Source organism: Lampris incognitus, chromosome 2, assembly GCF_029633865.1.
Source record: "Lampris incognitus isolate fLamInc1 chromosome 2, fLamInc1.hap2, whole genome shotgun sequence".
Lineage (NCBI taxonomy): Eukaryota > Metazoa > Chordata > Actinopteri > Lampriformes > Lampridae > Lampris > Lampris incognitus.
Window position 1 is genome coordinate 65,461,766 of NC_079212.1, and position 16,128 is coordinate 65,477,893.

A 16,128-nucleotide genomic window follows, 5' to 3' on the forward strand; every position below is an offset into this window, starting at 1 on the left:
GGTGATGAGCGTGACATGATGTGGAGTCAGTGATGAGTGTGGTAGATGACGTGGACTTGGTGATGAGTGTGAGAGATGATGTGGACTCAATGATGAGTGTGACAGATGATGTGGACTCGGTGATGAGTGTGACAGATGATGTGGACTCGGTGATGAGTGTGACAGATGATGTGGACTCGGTGATGAGTGTGAGAGATGATGTGGACTCAGTGATGAGTGTGAGAGATGTGGACTCAGTGATGCGTGTGATAGATGATGTGGACTTGGTGATGAGTGTGACAGATGATGTGGACTCGGTGATGAGCGTGAGAGATGATGTGGACTCAGTGATGAGTGTGAGAGATGATGTGGACTCGGTGATGAGTGTGATAGGGGATGTGGACTCGGTGATTAGTGTAACAGATGATGTGGACTCGGTGATGAGCGTGACATGATGTGGACTCAGTGATGAGTGTGATAGATGATGTGGACTCGGTGATGAGTGTGAGAGATGATGTGGACTCAGTGATGAGTGTGAGAGATGTGGACTCAGTGATGCGTGTGATAGATGATGTGGACTTGGTGATGAGTGTGACAGATGATGTGGACTCGGTGATGAGCGTGAGAGATGATGTGGACTCAGTGATGAGTGTGAGAGATGATGTGGACTCGGTTATGAGTGTGATAGGGGATGTGGACTCGGTGATTAGTGTGACAGATGATGTGGACTCGGTGATGAGCGTGACATGATGTGGACTCAGTGATGAGTGTGATAGATGATGTGGACTCGGTGATGAGTGTGAGAGATGATGGGGACTCAGTGATGAGTGTTATAGGGGATGTGGACTCGGTGATGAGCGTGACATGATGTGGAGTCAGTGATGAGTGTGGTAGATGACGTGGACTTGGTGATGAGTGTGAGAGATGATGTGGACTCAATGATGAGTGTGACAGATGATATGGACTCGGTGATGAGTGTGACAGATGATGTGGACTCGGTGATGAGTGTGACAGATGATGTGGACTCGGTGATGAGTGTGAGAGATGATGTGGACTCAGTGATGAGTGTGAGAGATGTGGACTCAGTGATGCGTGTGATAGATGATGTGGACTTGGTGATGAGTGTGACAGATGATGTGGACTCGGTGATGAGCGTGACATGATGTGGACTCGGTGATGAGTGTGATAGGGGATGTGGACTCGGTGATGAGCGTGACATGATGTGGACTCAGTGATGAGTGTGATAGATGATGTGGACTCAGTGATGAGTGTGAGAGATGATGCGGACTCAGTGATGAACTTGAGAGATGGTGTTGACTCAGTGATGAGCCTGATAGATGATGTGGACTCGTTGATGAGTGTGACAGATTATGTGGACTCGGTGATGAGTGTTGCAGATGATGTGGACTCAGTGATGAGCATGACAGATGATGTGGACTCAGTGATGAGTGTGACAGATGATGTGGACTTGGTGATGAGTGTGATACGCAATGTGGACTCGGTGATGAGTGTGACAGATGATGTGGACTCAGTGATGAGTGTGACAGATGATGTGGACTTGGTGATGAGTGTGATAGGGAATGTGGACTCGGTGATGAGTGTGACAGATGATGTGGACTCAGTGATGAGTGTGACAGATGATGTGGACTCGTTGATGAGTGTGACAGATTATGTGGACTCAGTGATGAGTGTGAGAGATGATGTGGACTCATCACTGTGATAGGGGATGTGGACTCGGTGATGAGTGTGACAGATGATGTGGATACGGTGATGAGTGTGACAGATGATTTGGACTCGGTGATGAGTGTGAGAGATGATGTGGACTCAGTGATGTGTGTGAGAGATGTGGACTCAGTGATGAGTGTGACAGATGATGTAGACTCAGTGATGAGCGTGACAGATGATGTGGACTCGGTGATGAGTGTGACAGATGATGTGGACTCAGTGATGAGTGTGAGAGGGGATGTGGACTCGGTGATGAGTGTGACAGATGATGTGGACTCAGTGATGTGTGTGATAGGGGATGTGGACTCGGTGATGAGTGTGACAGATGATGTGGACTCGGTGATGAGTGTGACAAATGATGTGGACTCGGTGATGAGTGTGACAGATGATGTGGACTCGGTGATGAGCGTGACAGATGATGTGGACTCAGTGATGAGTGTGAGAGATGATGTGGACTCAGTGATGAGTGTGACAGATGATGTGGACTCAGTGATGAGCGTGACAGATGATGGGGACTCGGTGATGAGTGTGACAGATGATATGGACTCAGTGATGAGTATGAGAGGGGATGTGGACTCGGTGATGAGTGTGACAGAAGATGTGGACTCAGTGATGAGCGTGACAGATGATGTGGACTCGGTGATGAGTGTGACAGATGATGTGGACTCGGTGATGAGTGTGACAGATGATGTGGACTCGGTGATGAGTGTGAGAGATGATGTGGACCCAGCGATGACTGTGAGAGATGATGTGGACTCAGTGATGAGTGTGAAATGGGATGTGGACTCGGTGATGAGCGTGACATGATGTGGAGTCAGTGATGAGTGTGGTAGATGATGTGGATTTGGTGATGAGTGTGAGAGATGATGTGGACTCAATGATGAGTTTGACAGATGATGTGGACTCGGTGATGAGTGTGACAGATGATGTGGACTCGGTGATGGGTGTGACAGATGATGTGGACTCGGTGATGAGTGTGAGAGATGATGTGGACTCAGTGATGAGTGTGAGAGATGTGGACTCAGTGATGAGTGTGATAGATGATGTGGACTTGGTGATGAGTGTGACAGATGATGTGGACTCGGTGATGAGCGTGACATTATGTGGACTCGGTGATGAGTGTGATAGGGGATGTGGACTCGGTGATGAGCGTGACATGATGTGGACTCAGTGATGAGTGTGAGAGATGATGCGGACACAGTTATGAGTGTGAGAGATGATGTGGACTCAGTGATGAGCCTGATAGATGATGTGGACTAAGTGATGACTGTGACAGATGATGTGGACTCGGTGATGAGTGTGAGAGATGATGTGGACTCGGTGATGAGTGTGACAGATGATGTGGACTCAGTGATGAGTGTGACAGATGATGTGGACTCGGTGATGAGTGTGACAGATGATGTGGACTCGGTGATGAGCGTGACAGATGATGTGGACTCAGTGATGAGCGTGACAGATGATGTGGACTTGGTGATGAGTGTGATAGGGGATGTGGACTCGGTGATGAGTGTGACAGATGATGTGGATACGGTGATGAGTGTGACAGATGATGTGGACTCAGTCATGAGTGTGAGACATGATGTGGACTCAGTGATGAGTGTGAGAGATGATGTGGACTCAGTGATGAGTGTGACAGATGATGTGGACTCAGTGATGAGTGTGAGAGATGTGGACTCAGTGATGAGTGTGATAGGGGATGTGGATTCGGTGATGAGCGTGACATGATGTGGACTCAGTGATGAGTGTGATAGATGATGTGGACTTGGTGATGAGTGTGAGAGATGATGTGGACTCAGTGATGAGCGTGACAGATGATGTGGACTCAGTTATGAGCGTGACAGATGATGTGGCCTCGGTGATGAGTGTGAGAGATGATTTGGACTCAGTAATGAGTGTGAGAGATGATGTGGACTCAGTGATGAGTGTGAGAGATGATTTGGACTCAGTGATGAGTGTGACAGATGACGTGGACTCAGTGATGAGCGTGGAAGATGATGTGGACTCGGTGATGAGTGTGACAGATGATGTGGACTCAGTGATGAGTGTGAGAGGGGATGTGGACTCGGTGATGAGTGTGACAGATGATGTGGATTCGGTGATGAGTGTGACAGATGATGTGGACTCAGTGATGAGCGTGACAGATGATGTGGACTCGGTGATGAGTGTGACAGATGATATGGACTCAGTGATGAGTGTGAGAGGGGATGTGGACTCGGTGATGAGTGTGACAGATGATGTGGACTCAGTGATGAGTGTGACAGATGATGTGGACTCGGTGATGAGTGTGACAGATGATGTGGACTCGGTGATGAGTGTGAGAGATGATGTGGACTCAGCGATGAGTGTGAGAGATGATGTGGACTCAGTGATGAGTGTGAGAGATGATGTGGACTCGGTGATGAGTGTGATAGGGGATGTGGACTCGGTGAATAGTGTGACAGATGATGTGGACTCGGTGATGAGCGTGACATGATGTGGACTCAGTGATGAGTGTGATAGATGATGTGGACTCGGTGATGAGTGTGACAGATGATGTGGACTCGGTGATGAGTTTGACAGATGATGTGGACACAGTGATGAGTGTGATAGGGGATGTGGACTCGGTGATGAGCGTGACATGATGTGGAGTCAGTGATGAGTGTGGTAGATGATGTGGACTTGGTGATGAGTGTGATAGTTGATGTGGACTCAATGATGAGTGTGAGAGATGTGGACTCAGTGATGAGTGTGATAGATGATGTGGACTTGGTGATGAGTGTGACAAATGATGTGGACTCGGTGATGAGCGTGACAGATGATGTGGACTCGGTGATGAGGGTGACAGATGATTTGGACTCAGTGATGAGTGTGAGAGATGATGTGGACCCAGTGATGAGTGTGACAGATGATGTGGACTCAGTGATGTGTGTGATAGGGGATGTGGACTCGGTGATGAGTGTGACAGATGATGTGGACTCGGTGATGAGTGTGACAAATGATGTGGACTCGGTGATGAGTGTGACAGATGATGTGGACTCGGTGATGAGCGTGACAGATGATGTGGACTCAGTGATGAGTGTGAGAGATGATGTGGACTCAGTGATGAGTGTGACAGATGATGTGGACTCAGTGATGAGCGTGACAGATGATGTGTACTCGGTGATGAGTGTGACAGATGATGTGGACTCAGTGATGAGCGTGACAGATGATGTGGACTCGGTGATGAGTGTGACAGATGATGTGGAATCGGGGATGAGTGTGACAGATGATGTGGACTCGGTGATGAGTGTGAGAGATGATGTGGACTCAGCGATGAGTGTGAGAGATGATGTGGACTCAGTGATGAGTGTGAGAGATGATGTGGACTCGGTGATGAGTGTGATAGGGGATGTGTACTCGGTGATTAGTGTGACAGATAATGTGGACTCGGTGATGAGCGTGACATGATGTGGACTCAGTGATGAGTGTGATAGATGATGTGGACTCGGTGATGAGTGTGACAGATGATGTGGACTCGGTGATGAGTGTGACAGATGATGTGGACACAGTCATGAGTGTGAGAGATGATGGGGACTCAGTGATGAGTGTGATAGGGGATGTGGACTCGGTGATGAGCGTGACATGATGTGGAGTCAGTGATGAGTGTGGTAGATGATGTGGACTTGGTGATGAGTGTGACAGATGATTTGGACTCGGTGATGAGTGTTGCAGATGATGTGGACTCGGTGATGAGTGTTGCAGATGATGTGGACTCAGTGATGAGCATGACAGATGATGTGGACTCAGTGATGAGTGTGACAGATGATGTGGACTTGGTGATGAGTGTGATAGGGAATGTGGACTCGGTGATGAGTGTGACAGATGATGTGGACTCAGTGATGAGTGTGACAGATGATGTGGACTTGGTGATGAGTGTGATAGGGAATGTGGACTCGGTGATGAGTGTGACAGATGATGTGGACTCAGTGATGAGTGTGACAGATGATGTGGACTTGGTGATGAGTGTGATAGGGAATGTGGACTCGGTGATGAGTGTGACAGATGATGTGGACTCAGTGATGAGTGTGACAGATGATATGGACTCGTTGATGAGTGTGAAAGATGATGTGGACTCAGTGATGAGTGTGAGAGATGATGTGGACTCAGTGATGAGTGTGACAGATGATGTGGACTCGGTGATGAGTGTGACAGATGATGTGGACTCAGTGATGAGTGTGACAGATGATGTGGACTCGGTGATGACTGTGACAGATGAATTGGACTCGGTGATGAGTGTGACAGATGATGTGGACTCGGTGATGACTCTGACAGATGATGTGGACTCGGTGATGAGTGTGACAGATGATGTGGACTCGGTGATGAGTGTGACAGATGATGTGGACTCGGTGATGAGTGTTGCAGATGATGTGGACTCAATGATGAGCATGACAGATGATGTGGACTCAGTGATGAGTGTGACAGATGATGTGGACTTGGTGATGAGTGTGATAGGCAATGTGGACTCGGTGATGAGTGTGAGAGATGATGTGGACTCAGCGATGAGTGTGAGAGATGATGTGGACTCAGTGATGAGTGTGATAGGGGATGTGGACTCGGTGATTAGCGTGACATGATGTGGAGTCAGTGATGAGTGTGGTAGATGACGTGGACTTGGTGATGAGTGTGAGAGATGATGTGGACTCAATGATGAGTGTGACAGATGATGTGGACTCGGTGATGAGTGTGACAGGTGATGTGGACTCGGTGATGAGTGTGACAGATGATGTGGACTCGGTGATGAGTGTGAGAGATGATGTGGACTCAGTGATGAGTGTGAGAGATGTGGACTCAGTGATGCGTGTGACAGATGATGTGGACTCGGTGATGAGTGTGACAGATGATGTGGACTCGGTGATGAGTGTGACAGATGATGTGGACACAGTCATGAGTGTGAGAGATGATGGGGACTCAGTGATGAGTGTGATAGGGGATGTGGACTCGGTGATGAGCGTGACATGATGTGGAGTCAGTGATGAGTGTGGTAGATGATGTGGACTTGGTGATGAGTGTGACAGATGATTTGGACTCGGTGATGAGTGTTGCAGATGATGTGGACTCGGTGATGAGTGTTGCAGATGATGTGGACTCAGTGATGAGCATGACAGATGATGTGGACTCAGTGATGAGTGTGACAGATGATGTGGACTTGGTGATGAGTGTGATAGGGAATGTGGACTCGGTGATGAGTGTGACAGATGATGTGGACTCAGTGATGAGTGTGACAGATGATGTGGACTTGGTGATGAGTGTGATAGGGAATGTGGACTCGGTGATGAGTGTGACAGATGATGTGGACTCAGTGATGAGTGTGACAGATGATGTGGACTTGGTGATGAGTGTGATAGGGAATGTGGACTCGGTGATGAGTGTGACAGATGATGTGGACTCAGTGATGAGTGTGACAGATGATATGGACTCGTTGATGAGTGTGAAAGATGATGTGGACTCAGTGATGAGTGTGAGAGATGATGTGGACTCAGTGATGAGTGTGACAGATGATGTGGACTCGGTGATGAGTGTGACAGATGATGTGGACTCAGTGATGAGTGTGACAGATGATGTGGACTCGGTGATGACTGTGACAGATGAATTGGACTCGGTGATGAGTGTGACAGATGATGTGGACTCGGTGATGACTCTGACAGATGATGTGGACTCGGTGATGAGTGTGACAGATGATGTGGACTCGGTGATGAGTGTGACAGATGATGTGGACTCGGTGATGAGTGTTGCAGATGATGTGGACTCAATGATGAGCATGACAGATGATGTGGACTCAGTGATGAGTGTGACAGATGATGTGGACTTGGTGATGAGTGTGATAGGCAATGTGGACTCGGTGATGAGTGTGAGAGATGATGTGGACTCAGCGATGAGTGTGAGAGATGATGTGGACTCAGTGATGAGTGTGATAGGGGATGTGGACTCGGTGATGAGCGTGACATGATGTGGAGTCAGTGATGAGTGTGGTAGATGACGTGGACTTGGTGATGAGTGTGAGAGATGATGTGGACTCAATGATGAGTGTGACAGATGATGTGGACTCGGTGATGAGTTTGACAGGTGATGTGGACTCGGTGATGAGTGTGACAAATGATGTGGACTCGGTGATGAGTGTGAGAGATGATGTGGACTCAGTGATGAGTGTGAGAGATGTGGACTCAGTGATGCGTGTGACAGATGATGTGGACTTGGTGATGAGTGTTACAGATGATGTGGACTCGGTGATGAGCGTGAGAGATGATATGGACTCAGTGATGAGTGTGAGAGATGATGTGGACTCGGTGATGAGTGTGATAGGGGATGTGGACTCGGTGATTAGTGTGACAGATGATGTGGACTCGGTGATGAGCGTGACATGATGTGGACTCAGTGATGAGTGTGATAGGGGATGTGGACTCGGTGATGAGCGTGACATGATGTGGAGTCAGTGATGAGTGTGGTAGATGACGTGGACTTGGTGATGAGTGTGAGAGATGATGTGGACTCAATGATGAGTGTGACAGATGATGTGGACTCGGTGATGAGTGTGACAGATGATGTGGACTCGGTGATGAGTGTGACAGATGATGTGGACTCGGTGATGAGTGTGAGAGATGATGTGGACTCAGTGATGAGTGTGAGAGATGTGGACTCAGTGATGCGTGTGATAGATGATGTGGACTTGGTGATGAGTGTGACAGATGATGTGGACTCGGTGATGAGCGTGAGAGATGATGTGGACTCAGTGATGAGTGTGAGAGATGATGTGGACTCGGTGATGAGTGTGATAGGGGATGTGGACTCGGTGATTAGTGTAACAGATGATGTGGACTCGGTGATGAGCGTGACATGATGTGGACTCAGTGATGAGTGTGATAGATGATGTGGACTCGGTGATGAGTGTGAGAGATGATGTGGACTCAGTGATGAGTGTGAGAGATGTGGACTCAGTGATGCGTGTGATAGATGATGTGGACTTGGTGATGAGTGTGACAGATGATGTGGACTCGGTGATGAGCGTGAGAGATGATGTGGACTCAGTGATGAGTGTGAGAGATGATGTGGACTCGGTTATGAGTGTGATAGGGGATGTGGACTCGGTGATTAGTGTGACAGATGATGTGGACTCGGTGATGAGCGTGACATGATGTGGACTCAGTGATGAGTGTGATAGATGATGTGGACTCGGTGATGAGTGTGAGAGATGATGGGGACTCAGTGATGAGTGTTATAGGGGATGTGGACTCGGTGATGAGCGTGACATGATGTGGAGTCAGTGATGAGTGTGGTAGATGACGTGGACTTGGTGATGAGTGTGAGAGATGATGTGGACTCAATGATGAGTGTGACAGATGATATGGACTCGGTGATGAGTGTGACAGATGATGTGGACTCGGTGATGAGTGTGACAGATGATGTGGACTCGGTGATGAGTGTGAGAGATGATGTGGACTCAGTGATGAGTGTGAGAGATGTGGACTCAGTGATGCGTGTGATAGATGATGTGGACTTGGTGATGAGTGTGACAGATGATGTGGACTCGGTGATGAGCGTGACATGATGTGGACTCGGTGATGAGTGTGATAGGGGATGTGGACTCGGTGATGAGCGTGACATGATGTGGACTCAGTGATGAGTGTGATAGATGATGTGGACTCAGTGATGAGTGTGAGAGATGATGCGGACTCAGTGATGAACTTGAGAGATGGTGTTGACTCAGTGATGAGCCTGATAGATGATGTGGACTCGTTGATGAGTGTGACAGATTATGTGGACTCGGTGATGAGTGTTGCAGATGATGTGGACTCAGTGATGAGCATGACAGATGATGTGGACTCAGTGATGAGTGTGACAGATGATGTGGACTTGGTGATGAGTGTGATACGCAATGTGGACTCGGTGATGAGTGTGACAGATGATGTGGACTCAGTGATGAGTGTGACAGATGATGTGGACTTGGTGATGAGTGTGATAGGGAATGTGGACTCGGTGATGAGTGTGACAGATGATGTGGACTCAGTGATGAGTGTGACAGATGATGTGGACTCGTTGATGAGTGTGACAGATTATGTGGACTCAGTGATGAGTGTGAGAGATGATGTGGACTCATCACTGTGATAGGGGATGTGGACTCGGTGATGAGTGTGACAGATGATGTGGATACGGTGATGAGTGTGACAGATGATTTGGACTCGGTGATGAGTGTGAGAGATGATGTGGACTCAGTGATGTGTGTGAGAGATGTGGACTCAGTGATGAGTGTGACAGATGATGTAGACTCAGTGATGAGCGTGACAGATGATGTGGACTCGGTGATGAGTGTGACAGATGATGTGGACTCAGTGATGAGTGTGAGAGGGGATGTGGACTCGGTGATGAGTGTGACAGATGATGTGGACTCAGTGATGTGTGTGATAGGGGATGTGGACTCGGTGATGAGTGTGACAGATGATGTGGACTCGGTGATGAGTGTGACAAATGATGTGGACTCGGTGATGAGTGTGACAGATGATGTGGACTCGGTGATGAGCGTGACAGATGATGTGGACTCAGTGATGAGTGTGAGAGATGATGTGGACTCAGTGATGAGTGTGACAGATGATGTGGACTCAGTGATGAGCGTGACAGATGATGGGGACTCGGTGATGAGTGTGACAGATGATATGGACTCAGTGATGAGTGTGAGAGGGGATGTGGACTCGGTGATGAGTGTGACAGAAGATGTGGACTCAGTGATGAGCGTGACAGATGATGTGGACTCGGTGATGAGTGTGACAGATGATGTGGACTCGGTGATGAGTGTGACAGATGATGTGGACTCGGTGATGAGTGTGAGAGATGATGTGGACCCAGCGATGACTGTGAGAGATGATGTGGACTCAGTGATGAGTGTGAAATGGGATGTGGACTCGGTGATGAGCGTGACATGATGTGGAGTCAGTGATGAGTGTGGTAGATGATGTGGATTTGGTGATGAGTGTGAGAGATGATGTGGACTCAATGATGAGTTTGACAGATGATGTGGACTCGGTGATGAGTGTGACAGATGATGTGGACTCGGTGATGGGTGTGACAGATGATGTGGACTCGGTGATGAGTGTGAGAGATGATGTGGACTCAGTGATGAGTGTGAGAGATGTGGACTCAGTGATGAGTGTGATAGATGATGTGGACTTGGTGATGAGTGTGACAGATGATGTGGACTCGGTGATGAGCGTGACATTATGTGGACTCGGTGATGAGTGTGATAGGGGATGTGGACTCGGTGATGAGCGTGACATGATGTGGACTCAGTGATGAGTGTGAGAGATGATGCGGACTCAGTTATGAGTGTGAGAGATGATGTGGACTCAGTGATGAGCCTGATAGATGATGTGGACTAAGTGATGACTGTGACAGATGATGTGGACTCGGTGATGAGTGTGAGAGATGATGTGGACTCGGTGATGAGTGTGACAGATGATGTGGACTCAGTGAGGAGTGTGACAGATGATGTGGACTCGGTGATGAGTGTGACAGATTATGTGGACTCGGTGATGAGCGTGACAGATGATGTGGACTCAGTGATGAGCGTGACAGATGATGTGGACTTGGTGATGAGTGTGATAGGGGATGTGGACTCGGTGATGAGTGTGACAGATGATGTGGATACGGTGATGAGTGTGACAGATGATGTGGACTCAGTCATGAGTGTGAGACATGATGTGGACTCAGTGATGAGTGTGAGAGATGATGTGGACTCAGTGATGAGTGTGACAGATGATGTGGACTCAGTGATGAGTGTGAGAGATGTGGACTCAGTGATGAGTGTGATAGGGGATGTGGATTCGGTGATGAGCGTGACATGATGTGGACTCAGTGATGAGTGTGATAGATGATGTGGACTTGGTGATGAGTGTGAGAGATGATGTGGACTCAGTGATGTGTGTGATAGGGGATGTGGACTCAGTTATGAGCGTGACAGATGATGTGGCCTCGGTGATGAGTGTGAGAGATGATTTGGACTCAGTAATGAGTGTGAGAGATGATGTGGACTCAGTGATGAGTGTGAGAGATGATTTGGACTCAGTGATGAGTGTGACAGATGACGTGGACTCAGTGATGAGCGTGGAAGATGATGTGGACTCGGTGATGAGTGTGACAGATGATGTGGACTCAGTGATGAGTGTGAGAGGGGATGTGGACTCGGTGATGAGTGTGACAGATGATGTGGATTCGGTGATGAGTGTGACAGATGATGTGGACTCAGTGATGAGCGTGACAGATGATGTGGACTCGGTGATGAGTGTGACAGATGATATGGACTCAGTGATGAGTGTGAGAGGGGATGTGGACTCGGTGATGAGTGTGACAGATGATGTGGACTCAGTGATGAGTGTGACAGATGATGTGGACTCGGTGATGAGTGTGACAGATGATGTGGACTCGGTGATGAGTGTGAGAGATGATGTGGACTCAGCGATGAGTGTGAGAGATGATGTGGACTCAGTGATGAGTGTGAGAGATGATGTGGACTCGGTGATGAGTGTGATAGGGGATGTGGACTCGGTGAATAGTGTGACAGATGATGTGGACTCGGTGATGAGCGTGACATGATGTGGACTCAGTGATGAGTGTGATAGATGATGTGGACTCGGTGATGAGTGTGACAGATGATGTGGACTCGGTGATGAGTTTGACAGATGATGTGGACACAGTGATGAGTGTGATAGGGGATGTGGACTCGGTGATGAGCGTGACATGATGTGGAGTCAGTGATGAGTGTGGTAGATGATGTGGACTTGGTGATGAGTGTGATAGTTGATGTGGACTCAATGATGAGTGTGAGAGATGTGGACTCAGTGATGAGTGTGATAGATGATGTGGACTTGGTGATGAGTGTGACAAATGATGTGGACTCGGTGATGAGCGTGACAGATGATGTGGACTCGGTGATGAGGGTGACAGATGATTTGGACTCAGTGATGAGTGTGAGAGATGATGTGGACCCAGTGATGAGTGTGACAGATGATGTGGACTCAGTGATGTGTGTGATAGGGGATGTGGACTCGGTGATGAGTGTGACAGATGATGTGGACTCGGTGATGAGTGTGACAAATGATGTGGACTCGGTGATGAGTGTGACAGATGATGTGGACTCGGTGATGAGCGTGACAGATGATGTGGACTCAGTGATGAGTGTGAGAGATGATGTGGACTCAATGATGAGTGTGACAGATGATGTGGACTCAGTGATGAGCGTGACAGATGATGTGTACTCGGTGATGAGTGTGACAGATGATGTGGACTCAGTGATGAGCGTGACAGATGATGTGGACTCGGTGATGAGTGTGACAGATGATGTGGAATCGGGGATGAGTGTGACAGATGATGTGGACTCGGTGATGAGTGTGAGAGATGATGTGGACTCAGCGATGAGTGTGAGAGATGATGTGGACTCAGTGATGAGTGTGAGAGATGATGTGGACTCGGTGATGAGTGTGATAGGGGATGTGTACTCGGTGATTAGTGTGACAGATAATGTGGACTCGGTGATGAGCGTGACATGATGTGGACTCAGTGATGAGTGTGATAGATGATGTGGACTCGGTGATGAGTGTGACAGATGATGTGGACTCGGTGATGAGTGTGACAGATGATGTGGACACAGTCATGAGTGTGAGAGATGATGGGGACTCAGTGATGAGTGTGATAGGGGATGTGGACTCGGTGATGAGCGTGACATGATGTGGAGTCAGTGATGAGTGTGGTAGATGATGTGGACTTGGTGATGAGTGTGACAGATGATTTGGACTCGGTGATGAGTGTTGCAGATGATGTGGACTCGGTGATGAGTGTTGCAGATGATGTGGACTCAGTGATGAGCATGACAGATGATGTGGACTCAGTGATGAGTGTGACAGATGATGTGGACTTGGTGATGAGTGTGATAGGGAATGTGGACTCGGTGATGAGTGTGACAGATGATGTGGACTCAGTGATGAGTGTGACAGATGATGTGGACTTGGTGATGAGTGTGATAGGGAATGTGGACTCGGTGATGAGTGTGACAGATGATGTGGACTCAGTGATGAGTGTGACAGATGATGTGGACTTGGTGATGAGTGTGATAGGGAATGTGGACTCGGTGATGAGTGTGACAGATGATGTGGACTCAGTGATGAGTGTGACAGATGATATGGACTCGTTGATGAGTGTGAAAGATGATGTGGACTCAGTGATGAGTGTGAGAGATGATGTGGACTCAGTGATGAGTGTGACAGATGATGTGGACTCGGTGATGAGTGTGACAGATGATGTGGACTCAGTGATGAGTGTGACAGATGATGTGGACTCGGTGATGACTGTGACAGATGAATTGGACTCGGTGATGAGTGTGACAGATGATGTGGACTCGGTGATGACTGTGACAGATGATGTGGACTCGGTGATGAGTGTGACAGATGATGTGGACTCGGTGATGAGTGTGACAGATGATGTGGACTCGGTGATGAGTGTTGCAGATGATGTGGACTCAATGATGAGCATGACAGATGATGTGGACTCAGTGATGAGTGTGACAGATGATGTGGACTTGGTGATGAGTGTGATAGGCAATGTGGACTCGGTGATGAGTGTGACAGATGATGTGGACTCAGTGATGAGTGTGACAGATGATGTGGACTTGGTGATGAGTGTGATAGGGAATGTGGACTCGGTGATGAGTGTGACAGATGATGTGGACTCAGTGATGAGTGTGACAGATGATGTGGACACGTTGATGAGTGTGACAGATTATGTGGACTCAGTGATGAGTGTGAGAGATGATGTGGACTCATCACTGTTATAGGGGATGTGGACTCGGTGATGAGTGTGACAGATGATGTGGATACGGTGATGAGTGTGACAGATGATTTGGACTCGGTGATGAGTGTGAGAGATGATGTGGACTCAGTGATGAGTGTGAGAGATGTGGACTCAGTGATGAGTGTGACAGATGATGTAGACTCAGTGATGAGCGTGACAGATGATGTGGACTCGGTGATGAGTGTGACAGATGATGTGGACTCAGTGATGAGTGTGAGAGGGGATGTGGACTCGGTGATGAGTGTGACAGATGATGTGGACTCAGTGATGTGTGTGATAGGGGATGTGGACTCGGTGATGAGTGTGACAGATGATGTGGACTCGGTGATGAGCGTGACAAATGATGTGGACTCGGTGATGAGTGTGACAGATGATGTGGACTCGGTGATGAGCGTGACAGATGATGTGGATTCAGTGATGAGTGTGACAGATGATGTGGACTCAGTGATGAGTGTGACAGATGATATGGACTCAGTGATGAGCGTGACAGATGATGGGGACTCGGTGATGAGTGTGACAGATGATATGGACTCAGTGATGAGTGTGAGAGGGGATGTGGACTCGGTGATGAGTGTGACAGAAGATGTGGACTCAGTGATGAGCGTGACAGATGATGTGGACTCGGTGATGAGTGTGACAGATGATGTGGACTCAGTGATGAGTGTGAGAGATGATGTGGACTCGGTGATGAGTGTGATAGGGGATGTGTACTCGGTGATTAGTGTGACAGATAATGTGGACTCGGTGATGAGCGTGACATGATGTGGACTCAGTGAGGAGTGTGATAGATGATGTGGACTCGGTGATGAGTGTGACAGATGATGTGGACTCGGTGATGAGTGTGACAGATGATGTGGACACAGTCATGAGTGTGAGAGATGATGGGGACTCAGTGATGAGTGTGATAGGGGATGTGGACTCGGTGATGAGCGTGACATGATGTGGAGTCAGTGATGAGTGTGGTAGATGATGTGGACTTGGTGATGAGTGTGACAGATGATTTGGACTCGGTGATGAGTGTTGCAGATGATGTGGACTCGGTGATGAGTGTTGCAGATGATGTGGACTCAGTGATGAGCATGACAGATGATGTGGACTCAGTGATGAGTGTGACAGATGATGTGGACTTGGTGATGAGTGTGATAGGGAATGTGGACTCGGTGATGAGTGTGACAGATGATGTGGACTCAGTGATGAGTGTGACAGATGATGTGGACTTGGTGATGAGTGTGATAGGGAATGTGGACTCGGTGATGAGTGTGACAGATGATGTGGACTCAGTGATGAGTGTGACAGATGATGTGGACTTGGTGATGAGTGTGATAGGGAATGTGGACTCGGTGATGAGTGTGACAGATGATGTGGACTCAGTGATGAGTGTGACAGATGATGTGGACTCGTTGATGAGTGTGACAGATGATGTGGACTCAGTGATGAGTGTGAGAGATGATGTGGACTCAGTGATGAGTGTGACAGATGATGTGGACTCGGTGATGAGTGTGAGAGATGTTGTGGACTCAGTGATGAGTGTGACAGATGATGTGGACTCGGTGATGACTGTGACAGATGATGTGGACT